Here is a 27,202-nt window from a genome sequence, read left to right as displayed (position 1 = left end):
CCCTAGTTTCCATGGTTTTCCTGGGGCCACCCGCACCCTGGTCTTCATGGGACCACTCACACCCTGGTCTTCATGGGACTACTCACACCCTAGTTTCCATGGTTTTCCTGGGGCCACCCGCACCCTGGTCTTCATGGGACTACTCACACCCTGGTCTTCATGGGACTACTCACACCCTAGTTTCCATGGTTTTCCTGGGGCCACCCACACCCTGGTCTCAATGGGACCACCCATATTCTTGTATTTTTGGAAGGATTGTTTTGTTTATATTTTTGTGCAGGGCCTGTTCTTTCCTTTATTTGAGTTCCGCAGAGTTTGACAGTGCAGGCTACTGATTACCAGAGAGAGTAGAAAGAGAAGAAGGAGAGAGGGAGAGAATAGAGAAAGAAGGAGAGAGAGAGAGAGAGAGAGAGAGAGAGAGAGAGAGAGAGAGAGAGAGAGAGAGAGAGAGAGAGAGAGAGAGAGAGAGAGAGAGAGAGAGAGAGAGAGAAGGAGAAAGAAGAAAGAGAGAGAACAAGATAGAAAGGGGAAGAGAAGAGTGATAAGAGATCGAGAGGGAAGTCTGATAGGAAAGAAATTACTGACTCCCAACGGCCGGAAAATACAAGTATAAAAAGCTATGATTTGTTCAGATCTGAAACCTATATCTATGGGCAGCACAAAACGTCCACAAGACTGTGCGACACTGGCTGCAAGGATCAAGTTGGGTTACCGTTACCTATGGCAGGTGGCTACAGGTGACGGATCTCCCAATCCTGAGCACTCCAGGTGCAAATTCTGTGAGCAGGAACTGCGGCATGATCTCCCACACTACATCACCGAATGCCCAGTTATTAGACCTTTCAGACCAGTTGGCATGAGGTACCTGGAGCTTTGCAATTACTTTATTCACTCTCGTATTATTGAGGATATCCTCACAGTATACCCAAAATTTGCCGGTGCAGGCTACTAAACATATGGCCCTCTATGACTAACCATCCTGCGAGATGGGGACTTTTAGTACCACTGCTACCTTATTCACTCTTGTGTTGATGATATCCTCAAAATGCATCCGGAGTCTGCCAGTGCAGACTGCCTATCACATGCCTCTGTATGACTAACCATCCTGTGTGATGGGGATTTTTTAGCATCACCTAGTGTTTTTTTTTTAACACACTGTACTCCACTTCATATAGTCTAGGGTAGCTGCACAAATGCAGATGAACCTCATGTATTAATAATACAAAAAATACTTGTGTGACTGACTAAACTATCCGATGAGAAGAGGATTTTTAGTTACACATAGTTTGCTCTTGACATAAACTATGTAGCCCTTTTTTGGAAGGATTGTCCCCCCGTCCCATCCCATGTCCTTATCCTGATCCCTTTTAAGTGCTATATAGTCGTAATGGCTTGGCGTTGTCCCCTGATAGTTCCCTTCCCTTCATATAGTCTAGGCCTCCAGGGTAGCTGCATAAATGTGGATGTACTTACGTATATTTGGGAATAAAAAGGCCTACAATCTCACACCACTGGGCAGTCAGCGAAATTGTTAGTTAAACGTTAAAAAGGAAGCAAGAAGACTAGGCTGTCCCCAGACGCCCTAACTTTGGATAGGCTACTGTGCGTCAGAGAATTTCGATTTGCGTTTTATGAACTAGTCACACAGCAAAGGCAAGTTGCCCCCGCTGTTGAGTACAGGAACTTGAAAAGATATACTAGTCAAGCTTTCTGTGGGTCTGGTTGTAACAACCGTAGATCGAGTGTGGTAGGAACGTACATACATCTCCATCATTTGGCTGCAGGCCTGTCGGAGTTGAAAATAAATGTTGTAGTTGATTGGTTCTATATTTTATGATCACGTTTCTCTTTCATATATACTTAAGAATCACTTTGTATTTCATTTAGATTTCTCATGTTTAAATCTACATGTGTTACTCGTAATGTTTGCAACCACTTTTGGTGTGCAACTACTCGTGTGATGATCGATCAGTGTTATTGTAAGCAGCAAAGCGTGACTAACTAGTGCAGTCACTGGGTGGGGCGGGGAATGTCACATCCCTCGATACAAGCGTCGAAGAATGGTCGCGTGCAAGGTGTCTCCCACAGGCAGTGGAGTCTACCTTCCATGCACGATATCTCCCACAGGCAGTGAGGTCCGCCCTACGTGCAAGATATCTTCCACTGGCAAAGAGGTCCGCCCTCCGTGTCCTACGCTAGGTTTTTTCCCGATGTTTTCTCTGTGGAGAGAGAGTCAGCACCGCTTGTCTCTCGCAGCAAATTCACAGCAGGAATTTTTTATAGACCGGCGCCTGGCTGGACCAATTCCGGAACACCAGCCAAATTGATTTTGGTGTACTGGAGCGGTGCTGAATTAGACATCGACCTTATTTTATGGCGCTTTTCTTTACCAGTCGCTAAGATTGGATTCCATGTCGATTCTTGTGTGAGAGTGATGGTTCCGTTATAATTGTTACTGATAGTGCCGGGGGCCGGGTTACTGATAATTTTGGCGTTGGTTCTGCTGACGTGTGCCTCTGGTATTTGATCTCATAAGTTCTAAGTCGTTCTCTTTTTCAGTAGCTGGAAGTCGCCTTCCCTTCATACTGTACTGCATTCGACGTCTTGCCCTAATTCCTATCCTCAACCTTACATTTGTCAGCATTCAACTCTAGTAGCCGTTTCTCAGACCATATCTGGATATTGTTTAGTTCATCTTGTAATGTATTGCAGTCTTCATCAGTCCTGATTTGCCTCATTAGCTTAGCATCGTCAGCAAACATTGACAATAATTAGCTTATTTCCTCTGTTATATATATATATATATATATATATATATATATATATATATATATATATATATATATATATATATATATATATTTATATCATTTACGTATATTAGAAACAGAGTGGGTCATAGTACCAACCCTTAAGGTCCTCCACTCGTTACCCTTTTCCAATCTGATAGCTCTCCCGTTACTGTGACTCTTCCTGAAAGGTACTGTGTGTGTGTATTCACCTAGTTGTGCTTGCGGGGGTTGAGCTCTGCTCTTTCGGCCCGCCTCTCAACTGTCAATCAACTGTTACTAACTACTATTTTTTCCCCACACCACACACACACACCCAGGAAGCAGCCCGTGACAGCTGACTAACTCCCAGGTACCTACTTACTGCTAGGTAACAGGAGCATTAGGGTGAAAGAAACTCTGCCCATTGTTTCTCGCCGGCGCCCGGAATCGAACCTGGGCCCACAGGATCACGCGTCCAGCGTGCTGTCCGCTCAGCCACCGGTGTGTGTGAGAGGGAGAGAGAGAGAGAGAGGGATATCTAGGAATTATGCGTGTTTTCCAGTTACGTTGTAATTATGTTAAATAATCAAGTGGAGCTTGGGAGCGGCCTGCTCCTTCAAGCAATACATCAACAACTGAGTGAAAATAGCCTTAACAGTCAGGAGAAAATAGACCCGAAGACCAAGTAAATTCCATTTCGTAAAATACAAGAGATTTGCCTTGCAAAGTGAATTGCTTCGAAGACTTTTTCTCAGCTGAGGCGAGTTTGTTGTTGAAGATAGCTGGCGCTGGGTTGTGGGTGGTGGCGGCGGCTGTGGGCGTGATGATGGTACAGAAGGAAGGAGGCAGGCTGGTGCTGTGGGAGGCGTGGTTGTGTTGTAGAGGCGTGATGGTGCTATGGAAGGCGTGGTTGTGTTGCAGAGGCGTGATGGTGCTATGGAAGGCGTGGTTGTGTTGTAGAGGCGTGATGGTGCTATGGAAGGCATGGTTGTGTTGCAGAGGCGTGATGGTGCTATGGAAGGCATGGTTGTGTTGTAGAGGCGTGATGGTGCTATGGAAGGCGTGGTTGTGTTGTAGAGGCGTGATGGTGCTATGGAAGGCATGGTTGTGTTGTAGAGGCGTGATGGTGCTATGGAAGGCGTGGTTGTGTTGTAGAGGCGTGATGGTGCTGTGGTCGTGGTGGCACTGTTAATGGCGTGTGGTGTTCCATAAAGGGCGTGGTGGTGGTGCTGAGGGGGTTCTGATGATGTTGTGGAGGGCGTGGTGGAGCTGTGTTCACAATATTAATGTAATATTTGCTCAGGCTAGGCTAATACACGGTTGACAATGCCTTATAGGCGCGCTCGCCCTATGAATACTAATGAACATTTGGGCAGATTCCTAGTGTGTGTGAGGAGTACATTTATCTCAAAAGGAAGAACCTGTCATCCTAAAATGATTGTACTTGTATCAACTGTTGGTAGAACGTACAAAAATGGACTGATGTTTCCCCAAACAAGTTCGGGCTTTATGTTTTTAATTTTACAGTCACGACAAAGAAAGCAACAATCACACAAACTTTCATAGGAAATGTATTAAATTAGGCCTACGACCGGGGAGGTTCTGTATTTCTACTTTTCGGCGTGCCACCTGAAGTATTTCAGTAATACGAATCGTAAACTTATTTTAGGCAAGAGTATATTTTCGTACGTTCGACCAATTTGTTACCGTAAGTATTATCATTTTTTGGAGGATAGGTTGGGATGGAAGAGCTCATAACTTGCTTAGCTAAACGAACTATGGGGTTTATTACACACACAACTCACAATAGCGTGATGAATCAAATGAACAAATTTGTTCATTTTATGGGGATCGTTCCTGAACCCATTGTGTGCCTCTGTAACCCTTTCCACCACCGCCCACCGGATGGGTATGGGGTACGGTTCCCCATCCCGTGACGAAAGTAAACAAATTCCATTTTGACAGCAGGATGCTGCTTCTGGATCTTTCCTTATTAACACTACTCAATAGCTCGGTCGATAGAGCTTCGACCTCACACGCCTGAGGTCCACGGTTCGAGTCTCCTAGAGCCCAGGTTATGGGGTGCATAATCAATAAATCGCAAACACGAACACGGCCCGTGTTCGTGTCTGCGATGACTCCAAGGAAATACTAATATTTGATGCCGGCAGTGAGTGTGTCTTACTCATTGAGGGCATTTTCATTTACATATTTATTTGATAGTGTAGCTGATGGTTTGTGTGTTAAAGACGTGTTGTGTGAGAGAGAGAGAGAGTGTGGACATTGTTGTGGCGGAGTGTTGTGGGGCCAGGACCCGAGGGACGGCGCACCAACTCTGACAAAAAAAAGTGCAGCTGACACAAACTTGGGCTGCTCGCTTCGCTCCCTGGGGAAGGTCTGAAAAACCTCGACCCTCGCCTTCTTTATTTACTGATTCATTGTTTATTTGTGCAGCCTAATTCGTGGGGGTTTCTGTTTATTATTTGTATGTTCGTTTCAATTTATTTTACAAGTGTTACTTTACACGTGGGAAGATTGTATACCATTAATCAAACTGCTTCAAAGGCTTGCCGTCCTGCTGAACAAGGTTGTTAGGTCGTTAGGCGCGTCAATCAGAGTGGAGGCGGATGTCTGTGGGTGTTGTGACATAATTATCAGTCTGAGTGGGATGCCTTTCCATCGTTATAGTTGACCAGTGATGCGACGGTGCCTTATGAAATTCCTCAAATTCTCCTCAAGCCTTCCTTCACACTCCGCTTCTTAAACTCCCACTACCTCCCCCCAACTCACCCACAGCATAGAAAGTCGTTTTCACATATCCATAAATTAAAACATTGATTGTAACCATGATATATATGTGCTTCGGCCTACAGTTTAGACCTATTGTCTTGTGTATGACCCTCTATCCTGCGTGACAGTGAATACCAGCATTATCCTCACTTTAATAAGACTTTATCAAAATCTTCAGATTAGGCAAAATTGTACTTAATTTTGTCAATAAAGATGTTAATAATAATAATAACCCACAGCATAGTTTTATTCTCACCACTCTACTTTGGCCATTTCCCTACCCTCCCTTCCTTTCCCACAACTCACCCTCAGTCAAACTTCCCTTCCTTGTTCTACTATTCCATCTAATTCACCGTCACGAATCAACACTGTGGCCACTTCTTGGTATATCGAAATATATATTTTCTTATATTTTCATTGTCCATAATAAACAAATTAAACCCACTAAAACTCACTCGTTGTGTTAGGGCCTCCTGGGGAAAGGTTGATATTAGTTTGATAAATTGTGAATACACTGTTGATATATGTGTATGTGAACAAACTCTTGTAACGAACAAATCCACAAGGGCCGTGACGAGGGTTCGAACCTACGTCCGAGAGCATCTCAGATGCTACCTTAATCGACTGAGCTACGACATGGTAAAAGAATTGCAACCAGAAGTTCTTGTAATCTTTTCCTCTCATCCCATTATCCCCCCCTTCCCCAGCTGTCTCACGGAGGAAAACAAAATATCAGTCATAATTATTATTTACTGATCAAAATTGTTACGTTTTATATTAAGACTTTCATTTATTTAGTTTCTTTCACCCTATGCCCCTGTTATCTAGCAGTAAATAGGTACCTGGGTATTAGTCAGCTGTCACGGGCTGCTTCCTGGGGGTGGAGGCCTGGTCGAGGACCGGGCCGCGGGGACACTAAAAAGCCCCGAAATCATCTCAAGATAACCTCAAGATAACCAAACTTGGCGATGTAGATATATAAATAGATTATTGGCAAATGGTTACCATTAGCGACCAGAACCTAAATGTTATTGCTTATACCTGATCAACCAGGCTGTGATTCATACGTCAGGCTGCGAGCAGCCGCGTCCAACAGCCTGGTTGACCAGTCCAGCAACCAGGAGGCCTGGTCGACGACCGGACCGTGGGGACGCTAAGCCCTGAAATCATGTCAAGATAAGCGCAAGGTAACCGCAAGGTAAGGTCAGACCACAGATGATGGCTTACCTGGCTTGAGGCCAGCGTGACTCACTTTTTTTTAATCTGTGGTCAGTTTCGAGTTTTTTTCTCAAACCTGCCTTAGGCCAGGTTACCTTAGCGACCACCTAATTAGTCTACCACTGTGGCCTTAAGGTCCATATACCATAGCAAACACAACCAGACTCGGCCGATTTACCTTACCTGTCGAGTTGCTCTTTAGGAAACCTGCCAAGTTGTTTAAGATTCAGTTACTGAGAACTAAAAGTTCCAAATAGCACGGGCTATGGTGAACCCGTGATGGACTTACCTGGCACAGGAGCGGGGCTGAAACTTACCTGTCAAGTTGTTTCATATAACTATACCGGTCTCCAGCCTAATAAGTGTTTATAATTTACTTAGCCCGAAGGCATCATCTTCGGCCCCAAGTCCCTGGTTGTTTTACGTATAATATGAAGAGTAAAGGGACCAGGGACCGACCCCCTAGGGCGCTCGTCTTATTACTACTCCCTATCTCCTTATTATCCCATCATCCTCTCCCCTCCTTAATTAGGTATTTATGTTGATTAGAATTATTACGATGGATAAATTTTATTGCACTGTATTACAAAATATGTAGACTCATTGATTTTGTTAATTCAATAAATTTTATATATATATATATATTTATTTATTTTATATATATATATATATATATATATATATATATATATATATATATATATATATATATATATATATATATATATATATATATATATATATATATATATATATATATATATATATGTGTGTGTGTGTGTATATCACGAAAATAAACACGTGATTAAGAATGTGACAATGTCAGACCACGGAGGAAAAATGAAACAGGAAATTTCCTTAAGTACTTTCGTATATTAAATACATCTTCAGAAGGTCCAGACCTTCTGAAGATGTATTTAATATACGAAAGTACTTAAGGAAATTTCCTGTTTCATTTTTCCTCCGTGGTCTGACATTGTCATATATATATATATATATATATATATATATATATATATATATATATATATATATATATATATATATATATATATATACTTTGTTTCGTTGGAGATTATTTGAACTGTTATTTGTGTTTGTTACAGGAAGAAGTGGGCGAAGAGTGGCAGCTTGTGGAGTGTGGTGATAAAAATCCCCCAAGGAGAGAAGTGGTAGTGGTGGTTGTGGTGGTGGTGGTGGTGGTGGTGGTTCGTGTGTGCATGTGTCAGTAATCCCGGTCATCAGTGCATTGTAAGATAACACTCCTCCTCCTCCTCCTCTACCTGCCTACCGGTCCGCGCCACCACCACGGGGCCTCTCGTGCTCGCCCTCTGCAGGAGAAGTGAATAGGAAAGAAAAAAAGAGGCCAAAAAGTTTGGTTGTAGTGCGCGTAGTAGAGTGCGGCAATGCTCGAGTGATCATGTAAACAGACTGGAGGGCTGTGTGGGTGACAAGCTGACCACCACGCCACGTGACGCCGCCCCGCCACGGACATCCTCAGCGGATGAATCAAAACAAAGGTCAGTTGATAAACATTTCTCCAATTTTATCATGCCACGTTTGTTGTTTTTCTGGCGTGTGGTGCCACGCGACGTGTACAGTGATGGTAAATATGCTTGTAGCGGCATGTCTTACCGTGCGGTTACCTTGCGTTTATTTTCGGGGATGAACCTCCCCACGGCCCGGTATCTGACCAGGGGCCAGATTCACAAAGCAGTTACGCAAGCACTTATGAACCTGTACATCTTTTCTCAATCTTTGACGGCTTTGTTTACAATTATTAAACAGTTAATGAGTTCCGAAGCACCAGGAGGCTGTTTATAATATAACAACAGTTGATTGCGAAGTTTTCATGCATGTAAACTGTTTAATAAATGTAACCAAAGCCGTCAGAGATCGAGGAAAGATGTACACGTTCGTAAGTACTTGCGTAACTGCTTCGTGAATCTGGCCCCTGACCTCCAGGGTATTCGACGCAGGCTGGAGATCTTGTGCTTTTTGTTATAGCTGGACTTCTCTATCTTTAAGACGAATAGTGTAATAGTTACTTGTGGCGTCCTCAAGCTAACTTCTGCAATCCGGTCTTTAGAAATGTGATATTGTTTCCTGTTGCAGCCGGTGTGTTGGTAATTATAAATGGTCAGCGATTTATTTCTTCTCTACAACATGCTCGTCCCTCTCGTTCATCACCACTTCGCCTCCCCTTCTTCCATATTTCCCGCTTCGCTAACTCAACTCCTCTCTCTATGTCTGTCTCTCTCTCTCTCTCTCTCTCTCTCTCTCTCTCTCTCTCTCTCTCTCTCTCTCTCTCTCTCTCTCTCTCTCTCTCTCTCTCTCTCTCTCTCTCTCTCTCTCTCTCTCTCCTCTGTCTTCCGTCATGCCTCAAATGATCTTCCTTTTTCCTATTCAACTTGAGGTCGAGAAGTCCTTTGTTTACTCAGACATCCCGAGACCCCCCCCCCCCCCCCCCCCCGCCGCCACCTTTCCCAGGAGACGAGCTCCAGGTGCACGAGGCAGGTGACGCCCGAGGACAGGTGACGCCCGAGGACAGGCAAAGGCAGGAGACCTGTAGACGGGACAAGTTAAGTTACGAAACAGACGTAGGAGCAGGTTGTTTCCGGGTCCAATCACGGGAATACGATGAAACTATCATTACGCGCCTCACTTGACATAAGGACTCAAGAACGCCTAAAATTAGACGACGTATTCAACACCGGTTTGCTTACAGAGTTCGGATTAATACGCATGATATTATACCTAACGACTTGTCCATGACAATTGCCTGAAATGAATGATAATTGGGAACAGTCGACGAAATGTCAATTGAAAATTACTAATAGACGAGGATATGGGAAAAAGGGATTAGTGAATTAAATTAGGGATTAGGCTGCCTTTACTTTTGTAAAGGAGGAAATGTATATGTTTATCTCTCAGAATGTTCGGTAATATGTTTATTGCTTGTGATGTGCGTCTATGTATGTATTAACACGCTGTACTGAACGGGGGTGAGAATAGCTTGAGCTACCTCATCCCTTTGTGTGTGTTTTATATCAATAAACTTATTTCAATTTCAATTAGGCTGCCTTGGCCAACATTAGGCGATAATGTTGGACAAGGTAGTATAGAAATAGACGAACACTCCCGTCGGGTTGAGGTGAGACTGGAGGTATATGAGTTACTGAAAGGGCTGTCTGGTGGGGGAGTAGAGATTGAAAACGGATAAAAAGTTTATTGGGGTATAAATACGCACAGAGAAATGAGACAGCTCAAGCTATTCTCACCCCGTTCTATACAACGCGGTCATATATATATTTACACACACATCACGAGCAATCGACTTACTGCCGATCATTCGGGTTGGTGGGAGTAGAGATCAGTCAGGGATAGTGGCGAGGCAGTTATGGGAATCATGAGGACAAGCAGGAGTGTCTGGGATGCTCCCGGTCGCAGGCTCGAATCCTCGTCACGGCCCTTGTGGATTTGTTCATTTAAGCAGGAGTGGGGATGAGGAGGATGAGGAGGAGCAGGAGAGGAGATAATGAGGAGGCACAAAAGAGGGAAGGAGGAGTGGTGGTGGAGGTAAGGAGTAGGAGAGGCAAGATGAAGGATGAAGTGTGATAAGAGTCAGTGACTGGTTGCAGAGCACTTAAACACTCAGTGATGAGAAAAGTTGTTGCAGGGAGCTTAACGCTGCTCCAGCTGCACGAGGAACACGCTGGCCCACGTCGGAGAGGGCTTGGCGGCTGGAAGATAGCTACTGGAGGCTGGAACACAGCTAAATTTGTGTTGATAATAGCTTCATCCTTCAGGATGCTGCATGATATCAAAAGGATATTGACGGGTAGCATCGTTTCATGAAGTTGGATCGTGGCTACATGGAACGGGAATATAGATAGTAGCTACAGGTTATTGGACAGTTGCCACTCGCACTAGAAGAAAGCTATAGCAGTAATATAGACTATATTGTCGCTAGAGTGCAGATGCAGAGTTGAACATTGGCTGCCAGGGCGGACTGGTGGAGGATAATCCAGCTTCACTCTGGTAAACCCTAGTACCAGGTGGGAGAGTGTCAAAGGCTGACAGATGGTTACTGGGCCCCAGGAAGACAGGTAGAGAGTGAAGGAGCAACGAGAGTGACGGTTGTTCAGAAGGTGATAGTGGATGATACCAGCATGGACAGACTCCAGAGAGGAGGAAAACATAAGAGAGTCTGAAACAGATACAACAGAACAATACCACACGTCAAAACTGGGACCAAGGTAGGTGACGCGCCAGGTACACAAGGGGTACCAGGTACACAAGGGGTACCAGGTACACAAAGGGGTACCAGGTACACAAAGGGGTACCAGGTACACAAGGGGTACCAGGTACACAAAGGGGTACCAGGTACACAAAGGGGTACCAGGTACACAAAGGGGTACCAGGTACACAAAGGGGTACCAGGTACACAAGCGGGTACCAGGTACACAAAGGGGTACCAGGTACACAAAGGGGTACCAGGTACACAAGGGGGATACCAGGTATACAAGGGGTGTACCCTTGTGTACCTGGTTGTTACTCCCAGGTAACTGACAATGACCAAGACATGAGTGACATTCTCAATATGTAATTTTCTTTGTATTTACTAGAGAAAAACATGACATTTTACCCACACCTGAACAGATCTATGTAGGTAGTTAAGAAAGCAAGTTGAATTGTTTAGTTGTTACCAGGGATAAAGCTATTAATCTGATAAAACAATTAAAGTCAAAGGAGTTCCAAGGACCAGACGAAGTCTTTGCTAAGGTCCTGCAGGATTGATCTTTAACGCGTGGATCCCGCCTTACCAGGTACCGGGTGTCTTGTGCCTTAACTCCCGATCTATTTTTCTATCACATCTACTTTTGAAATCACCAATGGAGTTCGCTTCTCGAACCTGTTCATTTAGTAAAATCCATTTTCCCCTGCTCTTACGCTAAAAGAAAATTTCCTTACTATGATTCAGACAAGGGGAGCCGGTCGGCCGAGCGGACAGCACGCTGAACTTGTGATCCTGTGGTCCTGGGTTCGATCCCAGGCGCCGGCGAGAAACAATGGGCAGAGTTTCTTTCACCCTATGCCCCTGTTACCTAGTAGTAAAATAGGTAGGTACCTGGGTGTTAGTCAGCTGTCACGGGCTGCTTCCTGGGGGTGGAGGCCTGGTCCAGGACCGGGCCGCGGGGACACTAAAAAGCCCCGAAATCATCTCAAGATAACCTCAAGAATCTCAAGAAGACATTAATTTTGTCAATACAGATGTTAATAAAAACTAACCCCACCCGTATATTCATCAGCTCTGCCAGCTATCCTCGCGACAATCCATCATCCCAGCTATTGTTACCAGCCTAGCCACTCACCCAGCCACTCACCCAGCCACCCAAGAGCAACGTAGCCAACTGGTCGTCCATACATTCAACCATTCATTCGCTCAACCATCCTCCCAGTCACCCAGTCACGCGCCAGCCAACCGTTCATTCACCAACAACGCCACAACCAGTCAACCATCTTTCACCAAACTAGCCAATGAACAACTGTAATGGACTAGAGGGAAGTACTGAAGAGGCTGGTAACGGCCTGGTAAGGCGGGGTCCGGGAACTGGTAAGGCGGGATCCGGGAGCTGCTGTTCGACTGTGTACGCACATTAAAGCGAGTCCACTTTGCTAATTTTATGCCTAGTTATACCAGCGACCGCTGCCACACACCCACTTCTCGAATGCTCTCATGGTCGAGAATGATTGACACTGGAAGGAGACAGAGTGGACATAATTCAGACATACAAAATACTCCAGAACATCGATTAAAAACAGGCAGGATTTTTAGGATGAGCAGTAACGTAACCGAAGACATGCATGGAAGCTGGACCGACCAGTCCAGCAACCAGGAGGTCTGGTCGACGACCGGGCCGCGGGGACGCTAAGCCCCGGAAGCAAGGTAACCTCAAGGTAGATACGTAGAAAATCCACAGAAATGTGAAGACATACTTATCAGGGTGAGAGCAATAAACAAATAGCGAAACGGAAAGGAAAACATAAACAAACTCGATCTATAGCTTTAAACACATATATAAGAAGAAACAATGGAGTCGGGCTTTGCATTAGGCAACAGATCGTTGGAAACGCGGGGCCCAGTAGCTAAAGCTGGTCCTGCAAACTTAAGAAATTACTAATAGGTAACACACTATAACGCACTCACAGGCGCGCGCGAACACACAGGACTCTGCTTGCCAGCTTTTCCCATAATATATACATGGTCCAGCCTTCGCATGTTGACTATCCACCATGTCATATATTCTTAAGATTATTTTCATCTTCCCCATTTCTGCTACATTAATGTTTGCTCTTTTCTCTGTATTTCCCTTTCGTTTGCATATTTGTATAATTTCTTAATAAGAGTGATAAATCATTAAAACTAATTGTTATTTGCAGCACAGGATACTGTACACACATTAACGTAAGTTGACATAAATTAAATCAGACCTTCAAGCTATCCTCCAAAATGATAGCACCAAGATATCTGGGGATGAAGTATAGATTTGCACCAGAATAAGTCCACGTTTTGTACTACAATTTTTTGTATGAGGCCCAAGGAAGAAGGAAAAAACCTGACCTCCCTAAGCCTATCTAGCACATTTATGTACTAAATTAGGCTTACTATTTCGGGTTAGGCCTAGGACTGCTTAGGTTTATGGTTTGTCTTAATTTTTGTCCTTCCTTTAGAATTCCAAAAAAATACAAAACGTGAACCTTTGTCGAATATACAAAAAAGTCCATATTTTGTTCATTCCATCCATATTTGGTATAGGTAATACCATGTTTGGAAGTCTGGTTAAGTCTTCCATTCTCTCTCTCTCTCTCTCTCTCACACACACACACTTAACAAGTTAAGTGAGAAGGTGGTGGAGGCCAAGACCGTCAGTAGTTTCAAAGCGTTATATGACAAAGAGTGCTGGGAAGACGGGACACCACGAGCTTAGCTCTCATCCTGTAACTACACTTAGGTAATTACACACACTTGTTCTTCAAGCATTTAACCCGTTCCTTATTTTCCTATTTACTTCCTTTATCAGCTTGCTGTTGTCAGTTTCCACAACCCTTTTTCCCCATTATCCATCCCTGTTCTTTCTCCTTGTATTCCTGCTTCTTGCCCATTCTTCCTCTTTTTGCTTCCACCCCAGCTTCCTCCTCTTATTATCCTTCATTTTGTTCCTATACCTTCCCCAGGGGAGGCTAGCTGCGCCATACCCCCTTCACGTGGATAAACATGAAGATAAATGTTTATGAGAAGTGTCACAAATACGGCGCCAGTCATCCCACCAGCAGGAGCTTCCCTTCTCTTGGCTTCCTCCCTCCCAGTCAACCTGTCCTCCTACAAGGAGCGTCGCGTTTCGCTCTTATGCGTTACATAAGGCCAAAAATTGTCGTGCTAGAAAATGAAAGCGGCTGGCGAAAGTGACGTACTGTCTCGTTTTATCGTTTTGGGTCCTCTGGTAGGTTAGGAGAGGACACTATAAATTGACCGTTTTCTCGACGTTGGTGAAATCTTAGGAGGGTCACTGAGCAGCCCGTCCTCTTGTCTCCATGCCTGCCTCTTCTTGCTGGTGTTGTCATTCAGATTCCCCCCCCCCCCTTTACTAGTCCGGGGTCTCGCCCCCTCTCTATCACGTCCTGGACCCTTCCCCCTTCTATCTCCGACCCCTCCCTATCACCTGGAAATCCCACCCAAAATTCCTCCCCTCCTAGTTCAATCGAGGTTCCCCTCGGCCTTGATCGCTCTTCTCTACAGTCTCTCCCCTCACCTGATCCTTCCCCTCCCCGTGCATCCCCTCGACCCGGCTGCCCAAACTAAGCCAAGTGAGGCGACAGCCACGAGGGCCGCATAGCACTCACTGTGTACGCATTCGTTTATACCATCAGGGAATGGGGGGACAGGAATGCATGTTTGTACTCGCCTAAATTGTTTGTGGGGTCGAGCACAAACTCCTCAGTCCAACTTTACCAGCTATGGGTAGCCTAATGCAATGGCGATCCTCCAGTTTCTTGGCATTTCGTGTTATTCACACATTTAGGTACATCTGCATTTGTGCAGCTTCCCAAGAATATACGAAGGGGAGAACAGTTTTTTTTTTTTTTTTTTTTTTTTTTTAACTAGTTACGTGATGCTAAAAATCTCCATCACATAGGATAGTTAGTCATACAAAGGCATGTCTTCTCTGTCAAACTCTTGCGAAATTATGAGGATATCACAATGAACACGAGGGTGAATAAAGTAATTACAAAACTCCAAGTACCTCATGGCAACGGGCTTGAACAGTCTGATAACTAGGCATTCGGTGATGTAGTGTGCGAGATCATGCCGCAGTTCGTGCTCTCTATAGAGTTTGCACTTGGAGTGCTCAGGATTGGTAGATCTGTCACCTGCTTGATACCTGCTTGATGGGGTTCTGGGAGTTCTTCTAATCCCCAAGCTCGGCCCGAGGCCAGGCTTGACTTGTGAGAGCTTGGACCACCAGGCTGTTGTTTGGAGCGGCCCACAGACCCACATATCTACAACAGCCCGGTTGGTCCGGCACTCTCTGAAGAAAACTAACTAGTTTTCTCTTGAAGATGTCCACGGTTGTTTCAGCAATATTTCTTATGCTCGCTGGGAGGAGGTTGAACAACCGCGGACCTCTGATGTTTATACAGTGTTCTCTGATTGTGCCTATGGCACCTCTGCTCTTTACTGGTTCTATTCTGCATTTTCTTCCATATCGTTCACTCCAGTATGTTGTTATTTTACTGTGTAGGTTTGGTACCTGACCCTCCAGTATTTTGCACGTGTATATTATTTGATATCTCTCGTCTCCTTTCTAGTGAGTGCATTTGAAGAGCTTTGCGACGATCCCAATAATTTAGGTGCTTTATCGCGTCTATGCGTGCCGTATATGTTCTCTGTACTCACTCTATTTCAGCAATCTCTCCTGTTAAAGGGGGAAGGGAGTACTGAACAGTACTCAAGACGGGACAGCACAAGTGATTTGAAGAGTACAACCATTGTGTACAAGTAACAATAGACAATTAAAAATAGAACCAATATAAATTAGTCATTCCATGATGTATATGTTTGCACATCCACAGCATTCTACATCAACAGATTCGTGGGCTATCCTGGCTCAAAATCACTCCAAACACACCGCTTATATAGCATCGATCTGACTTCAATGGTACTCAAAATGCCTGCCAGCAATCCATCTCTCTGTGACATTAGTTCCTTAATCATTCCAAAATATCTAGCTGGGGATATCCCTGCTCTCTCTGCTGACAAGTTTGGTTATCCTGTCCTGTGGACCCGCTGCCCTCATTAAAAAATCACTCATTCTTAAGTTGTATTTCCTAACAATTAAGTTCATATTTCTGGAAACGTAGAAGTGGCCAGTGATAAGCGAGTTCCTAAAAAAAAATAAGCGGATTGAGTTTACTGGATGGGTGATATCTTTCAGACAAGATATCATTCGTTTGTGAATTATTTCCTCAAACTCTGGGCCCTCGCTTTTTTAGATGTCAATCATCTGGTGCAATAATTAAAACCTCTCGAGCTTTACAATATCTAACCTACGTATAAACCTGTAAATGGAGTTTCTCTGCTGCCTGACCCTGTTAGCGTACTCCCATCTACTGCCTTCAAAAGTACTTCCTTGCCGCTCATTTATCTGATTTTTAAGTTTCCATTTGTCTCCTTCTGATTGTATAAAACAATCTTCCATTGTTCTATTTCATTGTCCAAGTGAGGCCCTGTTCTCGTTCGTGTTCCTCTTCATATTAGGAAACACATAAGACACAAATTGCCAGATTAAGACAGCGATTAATTTGGTAAATAAAGCTAATTGACTATCTTAGATTTGAACATTAGGAACACTAGATGCGCTCTTGCGTAACTAGTTAACATTTGGCAATATTTTGGGCGGGCTTCACCCGTAAGATTATCGTTTTATCAGCCTAAGAACTGTATCGGTTGTCGTTATCATATAATAAACGGCTATCATCTAACAGCTAGTGGCACTTCCCCCCTTGTTAAACGACCTGGTCAAGTGCCACTGTCACGACACAAGATGCGGCACTTAGTACTAAGGTGTACGTGCCAGAGTGACACGGGTCTGCTCATGCCACCATCATCTTGTTGATGGTACATTGGGGGTTTTGAGGGAGTTGTAAGGAGAAAGCGCCAAGCCATTACGCCTATATAGCACTGAGAAGGGCTCATGGTAAGGATTTGGGATGGAACGGGGGAAAGGAATGGTGCCCAACCACTTGGACGGTCTTGGGATTGAACGCCGACCTGCATGAAGATTGAAGCGACCTGCATCGCTCTACCGTCCAGCCCAAGTGGTTGGATGACGGTATCTCTCACTCTCTCTCGCAGATATCTCTCTCATTTGTCTCGGTAGCGCCACCGCCACAACTCTCAAGGTCATCAAAAGATATCTTGACTTTTCATGCAAATTGCAAGCACCCGTCCAACCCAACTGAGCCTTTCACGGCGGGTGATGCACATTTGACTTTGTACACTGCTACACACTGGGTTCTGTTCGTTGAGAAATTAAAGATCCAGCTTCATACTTTCACAGTAATTCATTTTGTGTGCAATAATAGCATGGTCACAATTGTAGAGAATGGTATGGCGAAATCTGTGTAATCTGTATACAAATCAACCTTTTGCTTATCTTGTATGGCAGCCAAAGCAATGTCCTAGTGATCTAGCAGTCGTTAAAGGCAAGCCTTTAAAAGCCTTGTTCTGAACCTATGTTGTCCAGGGTCATACAGATAATCTGATTCCATGTGTTTTGTGATCTTAGTACTTATTCAAAGATTTGTTATAATCTTTGCATCAAATCGGTCTATAATTTTGTGTCTGCTTTATTTCCTCCTTTTGGAGTGGTGCAATCTCTGCAATTTTAGAACGTCTGGGATAACACCAGTATCTAGGCTCCCTCTCCAAACATTGTCAAGAGCCTCTCATCTACCTCGTGTGTGCAACCCGTCCTCTTACAATTTACGTCGTTTTTCGCTCGTATGCGCACTCAGGCTAAAAATCGACGTAATTCAAAATGAAATCGGCTCACGAAAGTGACGTACTGTCCCGTTTTCTGTTTTGGGTTCTCTGGTTTAGGCTGTTGGGTTAGGAGAGGAAACTTTCAATTAACGGTTTTCATGGTGTTTTGAGACATGAGAACTTCCTGCCCTCCTAACCTACCAGAGGACCCTTAACTTGCTCTTGGAAAAAAAATCCCACATTTAATTGGAACATAAATTTCCATTTTGAATTACGTCGATATTTGGCCGTAGCGCATACGAGCGAAAAGCGACGTAATTTGTAAGAGGACGGGTCGCAACGATTGTGCTTGAGGGGACCTTGTAATGTACTCACCTAGTTGTGTTTGCAGGGGTTGAGCTCTGGCTCTTTGGTCCCGCCTCTCAACTGTCAATCAACTAGTAGATTGAATGCGAATGTGTGCGCGTGTTCCTGCATTATACACTCCCTGCACACATCCACTCGCGAATCACGTACACAGATCTAAGGAAGTCAGACGCAGACGTCTTGGTTGGACCAAGATGACGCAGACGTCTTGGTTGGACCAAGATGACGCAGGCGTCTTGGTTGGACCAAGATGACGCAGACGTCTTGGTTGGACCAAGATGACGCAGACGTCTTGGTTGGACCAAGTTGACTCAGGCTAGTCACCACTGAACCGTGGCGGTAGGCAGGGGAGAGAGGGGGAATATAATTGATTATATATCTCCTTCATTACCGTACCTGGGGTTATTCTCCTTTCATCTCTCCATTTTCTCTCCCCATTTATCACTGCGTTCCACCTTCCCCTCCCCACTCTCCCTCCCTCTCTCTCTCGCCCCTTTCTCACATGAAAAATGAGCTTGGATCCAATTATTCGCAGCTCCTTACTCAAGCCTCACTTAAACCAGGCTGTCTCAGAGCAGAACCCCAATGCTCCTTGAGCCTTTATTTACTTGTCCCAGTCAAGATTTACTGCTGCTGTTACCGCCGGCTTGGTTGAGGAATGTGTGTGTGTGTGTGTGTGTGTGTGTGTGTGTGTGTGTGTGTGTGTGTGTGTGTGTGTGTGTGGAGGGGGGCGTTTGAGATTATGGTGGTGCTTGCACGGTGAGTGAGTTTTGGTTTGTGGTGGTAGTGGAAATGCGTAAAGTTGGCTGATGGTTGCGGATATTAAATGGTGGAGATGATTTGTATGTGAATAGTGGTTTGTGGGACAAATTTGCTGTCGAATGCAGTGATGGCGATGGTGTTGGCGTGTGGAATGCTGGCGACATTGGTGACAAAGGACACCATGGCCAAAAAGGTCACAATAGTAACTTTTTTTGGTCACAATAGCGAGTCAAAAAGTTACTTTTTTTTTGTCACAAAAGTGCCCCAAGTCACAAAAGGGGACTTTTTGTCCATAGAGAATTGAGGCCGACACACTCGGAGCCAAGATTTAAAAGTGTTTTGTTGTCTTAGTAGTTTGTAAGTATTTCTCAGAATTATATTTTATACCACATGCATATCTCACATATCTTTATTCCTCACATGCATATCTATTTACTGCATATCTTTTCACTTACCTGGAGCATACCCGAGAGGGTTTCGAGAATTCTTCTACTCCCCGAACCCGGCCTGGGGCCAGGCTTGAATTGTGAATCTAAATGTTTCTTGAAGATACAAATTACTTGCTCATAGTTAACTTTTAACTCGCCCGATCATTAGCTATTATGTTACTGTATCGTCCTCCGGTAGTGTTCTCAGAATATGCTTATTATTAACATCTTTATTGACAAAATTAATTACAATTTTGCCTAATCTGAGGATTTCATTTAAGTCCTATTAAAATGAGGATAATGCTGGTATTCACTGTCACACAGGACAGAGTGTCATACACAAGACAATAGGTCTAAACTGGCACATATATATATATCATGGTTACAATCAATGTTTTAATGCATGAATATGTGAAAACAACTTTCTATTGTGCACTGCCACACAAGGGCAGGGATGGGTTCATAAGTGATGCAGCTTAGAAGTAATATAAATAAAATTGTTCATTCTTTAAAATGGACAAGCAAATTTTGGATAAATTGTTAGGATGTCGTCCAGAACACCTGAGTCAATGAAATAGTTACACAGTTGGTGATACAATAGGCCAGAAGGTCTAAAATCTTTTACGGTTTCACGTTCAACAATATAGTGTTCTAGTGAATGCATTAGAGGTTTATCACAGAGTTTACAATCTGAATATACTGGTAGTGGTTTAGCTTCACTAACCTGCCAGATGTGTCTATAGCCAAGGCGAATTCGTGCAATGACTACATCACATTGCCTGGTCCGGTTACTGTGCTGACCATACAAATACCTATTATTACAAAACTTGTCATAGCTTTTAATACTGCAGCTTTCAGGTCTCTGGGCATTTCTTAGTTCTTCTAAATTTGAATTATTTCTTTAATTTGTATGTTTCTAATAATTGCATTAGATAGTCCAAAGTCATAATCAGTGTTTTCTTTCCTGCAAGCCTCATTGGCCAATCGATCTACAAAGTCATGTTTTCTAACTCCAATATAGGATGGGATCCACACAAATTTTATACAATAGTTATTATCATTGGCAAAAATTACATTCCATTTAATATTACAAGCTACTTCAGACATACATGGTGATGGGTTATTTAAGGACTGCAGAGCACTTTTAGAGTCACAAAATATCACTCCACCACCATTGAGCTTAAGGTATTCAGTGGCTAGATAAATACTCAGTCTGTGTACTGCTTGCCCAGTTGTTCAATCTCTGTGTACTAGACATGATCATTTCATTCCCTATATACACTGCACATGCACAACCTGTTCTACCAGTGCCTAACTGCACGGAGCCATCAGTAAAGGTGTAGGATTCAGAACTCTGAATATACAGTTAATCCGGGTGTTCCTTATCCCAGCATGTGTGTGTGTGTGTGCGGGTGAGAGGTCGATCCCAGCTGTTAGCTCATTCCTCACCGACACACCCAAACATCCGTTACTTGAGCCTCCACCTCTGCCTCTCACTCACCCTTCATCTCTCTCTCTCCTTGTCTCTTTCTTTAGCCCCTCATTACCTCAGTCCATAAGGGGGAGGCTACTTTCCTTGCAGCCTCCACCCTCACTGGTGTTCCAGCCCGGTTCTCCTATTGTAGCCAGAAGCTTACGAACCCAAGCAACCTACCAAACCTATCACTTCGATATATAGGAAACGCAGGTATTTGCTAGCACCTTGCTTTTTATAGTAGGTTGCATTATTGACGTTGATTACCACAACGTAAACAATGCAACCTATTAATTGAGAGAACGGGTTGTATGTTGACCTTGCTTCCTCACCTCATAATCTCATCACTTGTCTTTCCTTCCGGCATTCAGCATTAGTGAGTTATTGTGAAATTGATCAAGTGTGTTTAGGTGAAGAACTTAGAGGTTAACTATGGTTGAAAGTCGAGTTGATTAAGGAACTACGTCAATTAAAATTGTTTAGTGCCAGTGAAAGAGTTTGTAAAGATTAACATAAATACCTCATTTTCCCGGCGCCGGCGCACTCGGCACCCCAGCCTCGCTACCGGCAAGGTAATGCAGGCGAGGAGTCACAATAACGTGGCTGAAGAATGTTGACCAGACCACACACTAGAAGGGACGTGAAGGGACGACGACGTTTCGGTCCGTCCTGGACCATTCTAATCGTCGTCCCTTCACCTTCTAGTGTGTGGTCTGGTCAACTGCAAAGTAATCCTACCCCCAGTATTTACATCACCATCTTGCTAGTACTGTACCAATAGTTATAGTAACTACAACATTGAAATTGCCTGCAGTGAAATATATGCATACCCTTTTACCCTTGTGAGTGTATGCGAGTGCATTTTACCCTTTTTAGGTAAATGTGAGTGCATTTACCTAAAAAAAATGCACTCACATTAGGTAAAAATACTTTCTTCTCTGGAGAAGACGACATAACATGCCATGAGAGTACTGGTCAAGTGACAGTGTCAATGTCACTTATAGTAAAGAATATATAGAAGAGGCTTTTGCTCCTTATTGTTTCGTGCAGCCAGGGTTTTTTTTTTGGGGGGGGGGCTATTCGCCAGTGAAATGGTAGGAAAAAAAGTATTTTTGTGTCGATTGAATATTCATTTAAATAAATAACAAATGTGTAAGTGGCTAACTATCTTGTAAAGTGGGTTTGAAGTTTGTGACATGTTTTTGAAAGGTGTAGCGACGTGTGAGTGTGAATGTCTAGCATGTCTGTTTATACATTAAGCAAGTAAGGTTAATTATGTGGCCACGAGTCTGGTGTTCTGCTGTTACGGGTTCTCTTGCTGTAGCTGGTGCTGTTAATTATTACTGCCGCTTATCTTACTGCTGTTGCTTTTGCTATGGTTGTTGTTATTGTTGCTACGGCTTTTGCTCCGGCTGACGATGCTACTGCTGCTGGTGCTGCTATTGCTGTTGGTGCTACTGCTGCTGTTGCTTCTGCTATTGTTGCTATGGCTGCCGCTGCTGCCCCAAAGGTAAGTTGACTAATTTGTTGAGTTTTGGGTTACAGGGTCGTGGCCACACTCCCCATGTGCTGTTGCTGGGCGGTGGCTCCGTGCTGTTCTTCCTCCTCCTCAGCTTGCTCCTCTTCCTGTTCTTGCTCTGATTATACTTGGCGTTCGTAGTAGGCGATTGCCGAAACAAGCGTAAACTTCTTATCTTGAGGCGTTTCCGGAGCTTAGCGTCCCCGCGGCCCGGTCGTCGACCTTGCCTCCTCGTTGCTGGACTGTTCAACCAGGCTGTTGGGCTGTTTTTCTTTAAAACAAAAAACAAAAATCTTCGAGTAGTGGATGTGTGAACCTGCGGGCCGGTCGAAGCAACAGTCTGTTGGAGCAAGTTGTCAGATGTCAAGCGTGGCCCGAGACGGGGCTTGGGACGTAGAACTCCTAGAACCCTCTCCAGGTACTGCTTGTGACATTATCTGGTCCCTTCTGAGGTACGAATATTGACTGATCGTAATACTGCTGTTATTGTTTATGTGTATTCGTTATCGCTGATGCATTTGTTATGTTACTGTTGACTTAGTTGGGCCTTTGCTCCTGTTTTTTTTCTGTTGCGGATTTACATGTAGTGTTTTGTATTATCTTGCTTGTATTATTGGTTTGCTTCTACGGCTCTTCTTCTTTGTTGCTGATTATTAAGTCTCGTATTTGCAATAGTTTCTTCATTTCATCATTACTCCTGCTTCAAGCTTTGCTCGTTACTCCTGCTTCAAGCTTTGCTCGTTACTCCTGCTTCAGGCTTTTTTCGTTACTTTTTTTCGTTAGCCGCGTCCAACAGCCTGGTTGACCAGTCCAGCAACGAGGAGGCCTGGTCCAGGACCGGGCCCCGGGAACGCTAAGCCCCAAATCATCATGGCAAGGTAACCTCAAGGTAAGGCATAATGGGCCCTGATGTAATAAGGGTGCCAGGGCCACCTGCCGAGGCCTTTGCTTCGAGTGATACTGTCACACGGCCACTGTGGACCTGGGTACCTGAGACAATTAAGCGTCAACCATTTGAGCCTGGCAATGAGCGAGGGAGCGTGGAGCGTGGCTGGGTAATGGAGCATGGTCCAGTGCCCTGCCAGCCCCCAACGCCATCCCTCCTGTCCTTCATCCCCCCCCCCCCCCCTCCTCCTCCTTCCACTCCACCCCTCCCCCACTACAAACGAGACCTCGACACCCCCCTACCTTCCCCTCCTGCCATTCCCAAGCCTTCACCTACCACTAGTCAACCAAATCCATGCCACCTCCTCTGATCCCTACCATCGGAAAGGTAATATGGTATTTATGCATCGTAATATTGATTTATGCATTTATGGGATTTATTATGGTTTACGTGGTGTTGGTGGTGTGGGGAATCCTCGTCACGGCCCTTGTGGATTTGTTCATTTGATGGATCACGTTAGTGTGATCTCTTGTGTGTAATTCCTGGCAGGGTTTTCTGGGGAAGGGGTTACCTTACCTTGCGGTTGTTGTTTTAGATTCAGCTAGCCGGAACAAAACGTCCCGAGTAGCACGGACTATGGTGAGCCCGTAGTGGAGCCTGCGGGCCGCTCCAAGCAACAGCCTGGTGGACCAAACTCTCACAAGTCGAGCCTAGCCTCAGGCCGGGCTTGGGGAGTAGAACACCCAGAACCCCATCAAGCAGGTATCAAGCAGGACTACCTGGGCGTGATTCCAAGGATCAATTACACCTCGCAGTCCTTGTGGCGCAGTGGTCAAGCACTCGCCTCGCGCTTCGCGAGCGCTTTTGCATGGGTTCGTATCTTGGCTGGGGAGGATTGACTGGGTGCCAATCCTTAACTGTAGCCTCTGTTCACCTAGCAGTAAATTAGTACCTAGTTGTTAAACGACTGAGCGGGTCGTATTCCATGAAAAATTAGGATTAAGGACTTGTCCGAAACGCTGTGCGTTCTAGTGGCTTTACAAGAATGTAAGAACCCACTGTACCAGTGTTAAACAGTCAGTGTGGTGTAGTGGGTAAGGTACTAGATATGCGAAGGTGTGTGAAGCGCCTAGCAGTCTGGCTTCGAACCCCTCACGAACGAGGATGAGTTTTCTTATATAACTTATATAAATTAACTTACAGTCAACTAGAATGTTGTACGCGGCCGCTTGTAGCCTGGTTGATCAGGTATCCTTTGGAGGCGTTTATCGAGTTCTCTCTTGAACACTCCCATTCAAATACATCTTGAAAGAAAGCTGTAAAATTAGATGGTGACAACCTATCTTCCCTGGAAGGGGGACAAACACACAAACACAACAAAAACATGGAGCCGGACAAACATGCCGGCAAAGGTGGGGAGTCTTTCATCTGGTCGGACCCCTGTGTTAGGCTTTTGTACCCCTCTCACTCCCGTGTTTTAATTACGCCTGTTTGTTCTGCTTTTGTAAGGGATCTTTTTATTTATGGTATTGTTCTCTCCATAGTACATAGGGATTTATTTTCAAGTGCGGGTATGTGTGGTGATTCTCACGGTGTGTGTGTGTCTTGGGGTTTCCCCTCGTCTGGTGTTTGTTTCATGTGTGTGTAGTCCAGCCCGTCCTCCAAACAAAGACCCAAAAGTGATTCCATGCACCCGCCAAACCCCCTGTTTATGAATTACAAACGGGGTTCACACGACTCAACTGATTTCGTTCGAATACTTCCAGAACAAGTGCTTCACTGACGAATTTTGTTCGAACCACAACGCTGTAAATGCTTCACCCACGTACTACAAATACAAATAATCGCCAACAAAACCTAATCATCTGCCTATATATATGCACAATATGCTAAAATATTATATTAATTTATATTTGAGAAAATTCCCGTTTTGAATAAACAGCATGTAAAATTTTATGAATGCGTAAATGAACAAATCCACAAGAGCCGTGATGTGGGTTCGAACCTACGTCCAAGAGGATACTAGACGCGATTTAATCGACTGTGGTACGACATGGTAAAAGAATTGCAACCGGGAGTTCAACTGACCTCATACGGATCCTGCAGTCTCTCCGAGACACAAACGTCTGTGGGGTCGATCGCTGGATGGAATGGACTCGAGTCGAGGACGGGTTGGTGTAGTTTGTGGATAATGGCTGTTTACTTGGAGTGGTAACTGTTGACTGCCTGACCTACACCTAGGTCAGGCAGGTACCGACTGCCCCACCCACGACCCGGCTCTCGTGATGTCACCTTCGTCCAGCCCTCTCATTGGCCGGTGACGTCATCTTCGTCCAGCCCTCTCATTGGCCGGTGACGTCATCTTCGTCCAGCCCTCTCATTGGCCGGTGACGTCACCTTCGTCCAGCCCTCTCATTGGCCGGTGACGTCACCTTCGTCCAGCCCTCTCATTGGCCGGTGACGTCACCTTCGTCCAGCCCTCTCATTGGCCGGTGACGTCACCTTCGTCCAGCCCTCTCATTGGTCGGTGTCATCATTGGTCGCGGCGCCACTGGGGAAACGACCCACGTGATGGTTCAGGTCATTTCGAGAACTTTCAGATGACGTGGAACATTCCCGACAGTTCATAACAATAAATATATATATACAGAAATATATATATATTAATATAAATGCACTTTGAAACAGTATTATTAGATACTCATGACATTAAATATGAAATTAAGCTCAGTAATATTTTATTATGGAAAGTGCAGCCGCACATCACTCTGGTACCTTGTTCGACGAAACCTTCGTGTGAAAATACACATAAATTAAAAGTTAAACTATTAATTTATGTGTAGAGCTAAAAAGTAAGATCACAAACTACATGGAATCACAGCATCTCCGTAACCCTGGACAACATGGTTTCCGAACAGGACGCTCTTGCCTGTCACAGTGGCTGGACCACTATGACATGGCATTAGACGCCATGGAAGACCTACCGTGTTACCTTGTGGTTACCTTGTGAGGGTTTCGGGGCTTAGCGTCCCCGCGGCCCGGTCATTGCCCAGGTCGCCTGGTTGCTGGACTTTAATCTTTAACTCGGTTACTGTCTGCTGGCTCTCCACTCCTGTCTGTCTATTGGCTCTCCTTTTCCAATTCCCGCTGGGCCTCCTTCATATTAATGTTAGTCTTTTCCGCGGGTAATTTTGCGTGTAGAGTTGATGAAAGTGTTGATCGCGCGTCAACACCCAGACCTCTCCCAGTTCTGAAGGAGTGTGTGTAACAGGTGTCGCACCTGCCCGTTCTCTCAATTTACACTCCTTAGGAAATGCATACCTGGAGGGGGGGGGGGCTCTGGAAGTTCTTCTACTCCCCTTGTGATTACTTGGTCCAACAGGCTGTTGCTTGGAGAGGCTCGCAGGTCCACATATCCTCTACAGCCTGGTTGGTCCGGCACTTCTTGCAAGAACTTATTTAAGTACATCCACCTTTGTTCCAACAATATTGCTAATGCTTGCTGGGAGGTTGTTGAACAGCTGTGGACCTCCGATGTTCAGTGTTCTCCGATTGTGTCTATGGCACCTCTACTCTTCACTGGTTCTATTCTGCATTTCCTTCCGTGTTTTTCGCTCCAGTATGTTGTTACTCTACTATGCAAATGTGGGCCCTGGCCTTCAAGTATCTTTCATGCAACTGTTTTGGCTAACCAGAAACGTTCGACCCCCAGCAACCTACCTTACCTATCAGGTCCTATGCATAGATAAAGTAACAGTTACGGCGCCTTAATTTTTGTTTAGTAACTTGTGTCATTTTTATCGGCTTGGTTAATACGGTAATATCGACGGCTTGGTAAATTCCTTAAAAAAATAAGATGTACTTATTTTACCAGGCTGCCTGCCTGGGCAGGTTACCAGGCTGTGATTTGTACGTCAGGCTGCGAGCAGCCGCATTCAACA

At 44.7% G+C, this 27,202-nt stretch overlaps 1 long non-coding RNA gene across 1 annotated transcript in view; it reads left to right on the top strand.

Moving 5' to 3' along the window:
• Positions 1–27,202, top strand: part of LOC138373359 (uncharacterized) — a 536,801-nt gene that overhangs the window by 15,965 nt on the left and 493,634 nt on the right. Inside the window, exon 2 of the long non-coding RNA XR_011231162.1 lies at positions 7,886–8,299. This is a non-coding gene — a long non-coding RNA (uncharacterized lncRNA). The remainder of the gene's footprint in view (positions 1–7,885; positions 8,300–27,202) is intronic.

This window comes from Procambarus clarkii, chromosome 42, assembly GCF_040958095.1.
Source record: "Procambarus clarkii isolate CNS0578487 chromosome 42, FALCON_Pclarkii_2.0, whole genome shotgun sequence".
Lineage (NCBI taxonomy): Eukaryota > Metazoa > Arthropoda > Malacostraca > Decapoda > Cambaridae > Procambarus > Procambarus clarkii.
This window is presented reverse-complemented; position numbering and strand designations above follow the sequence as displayed.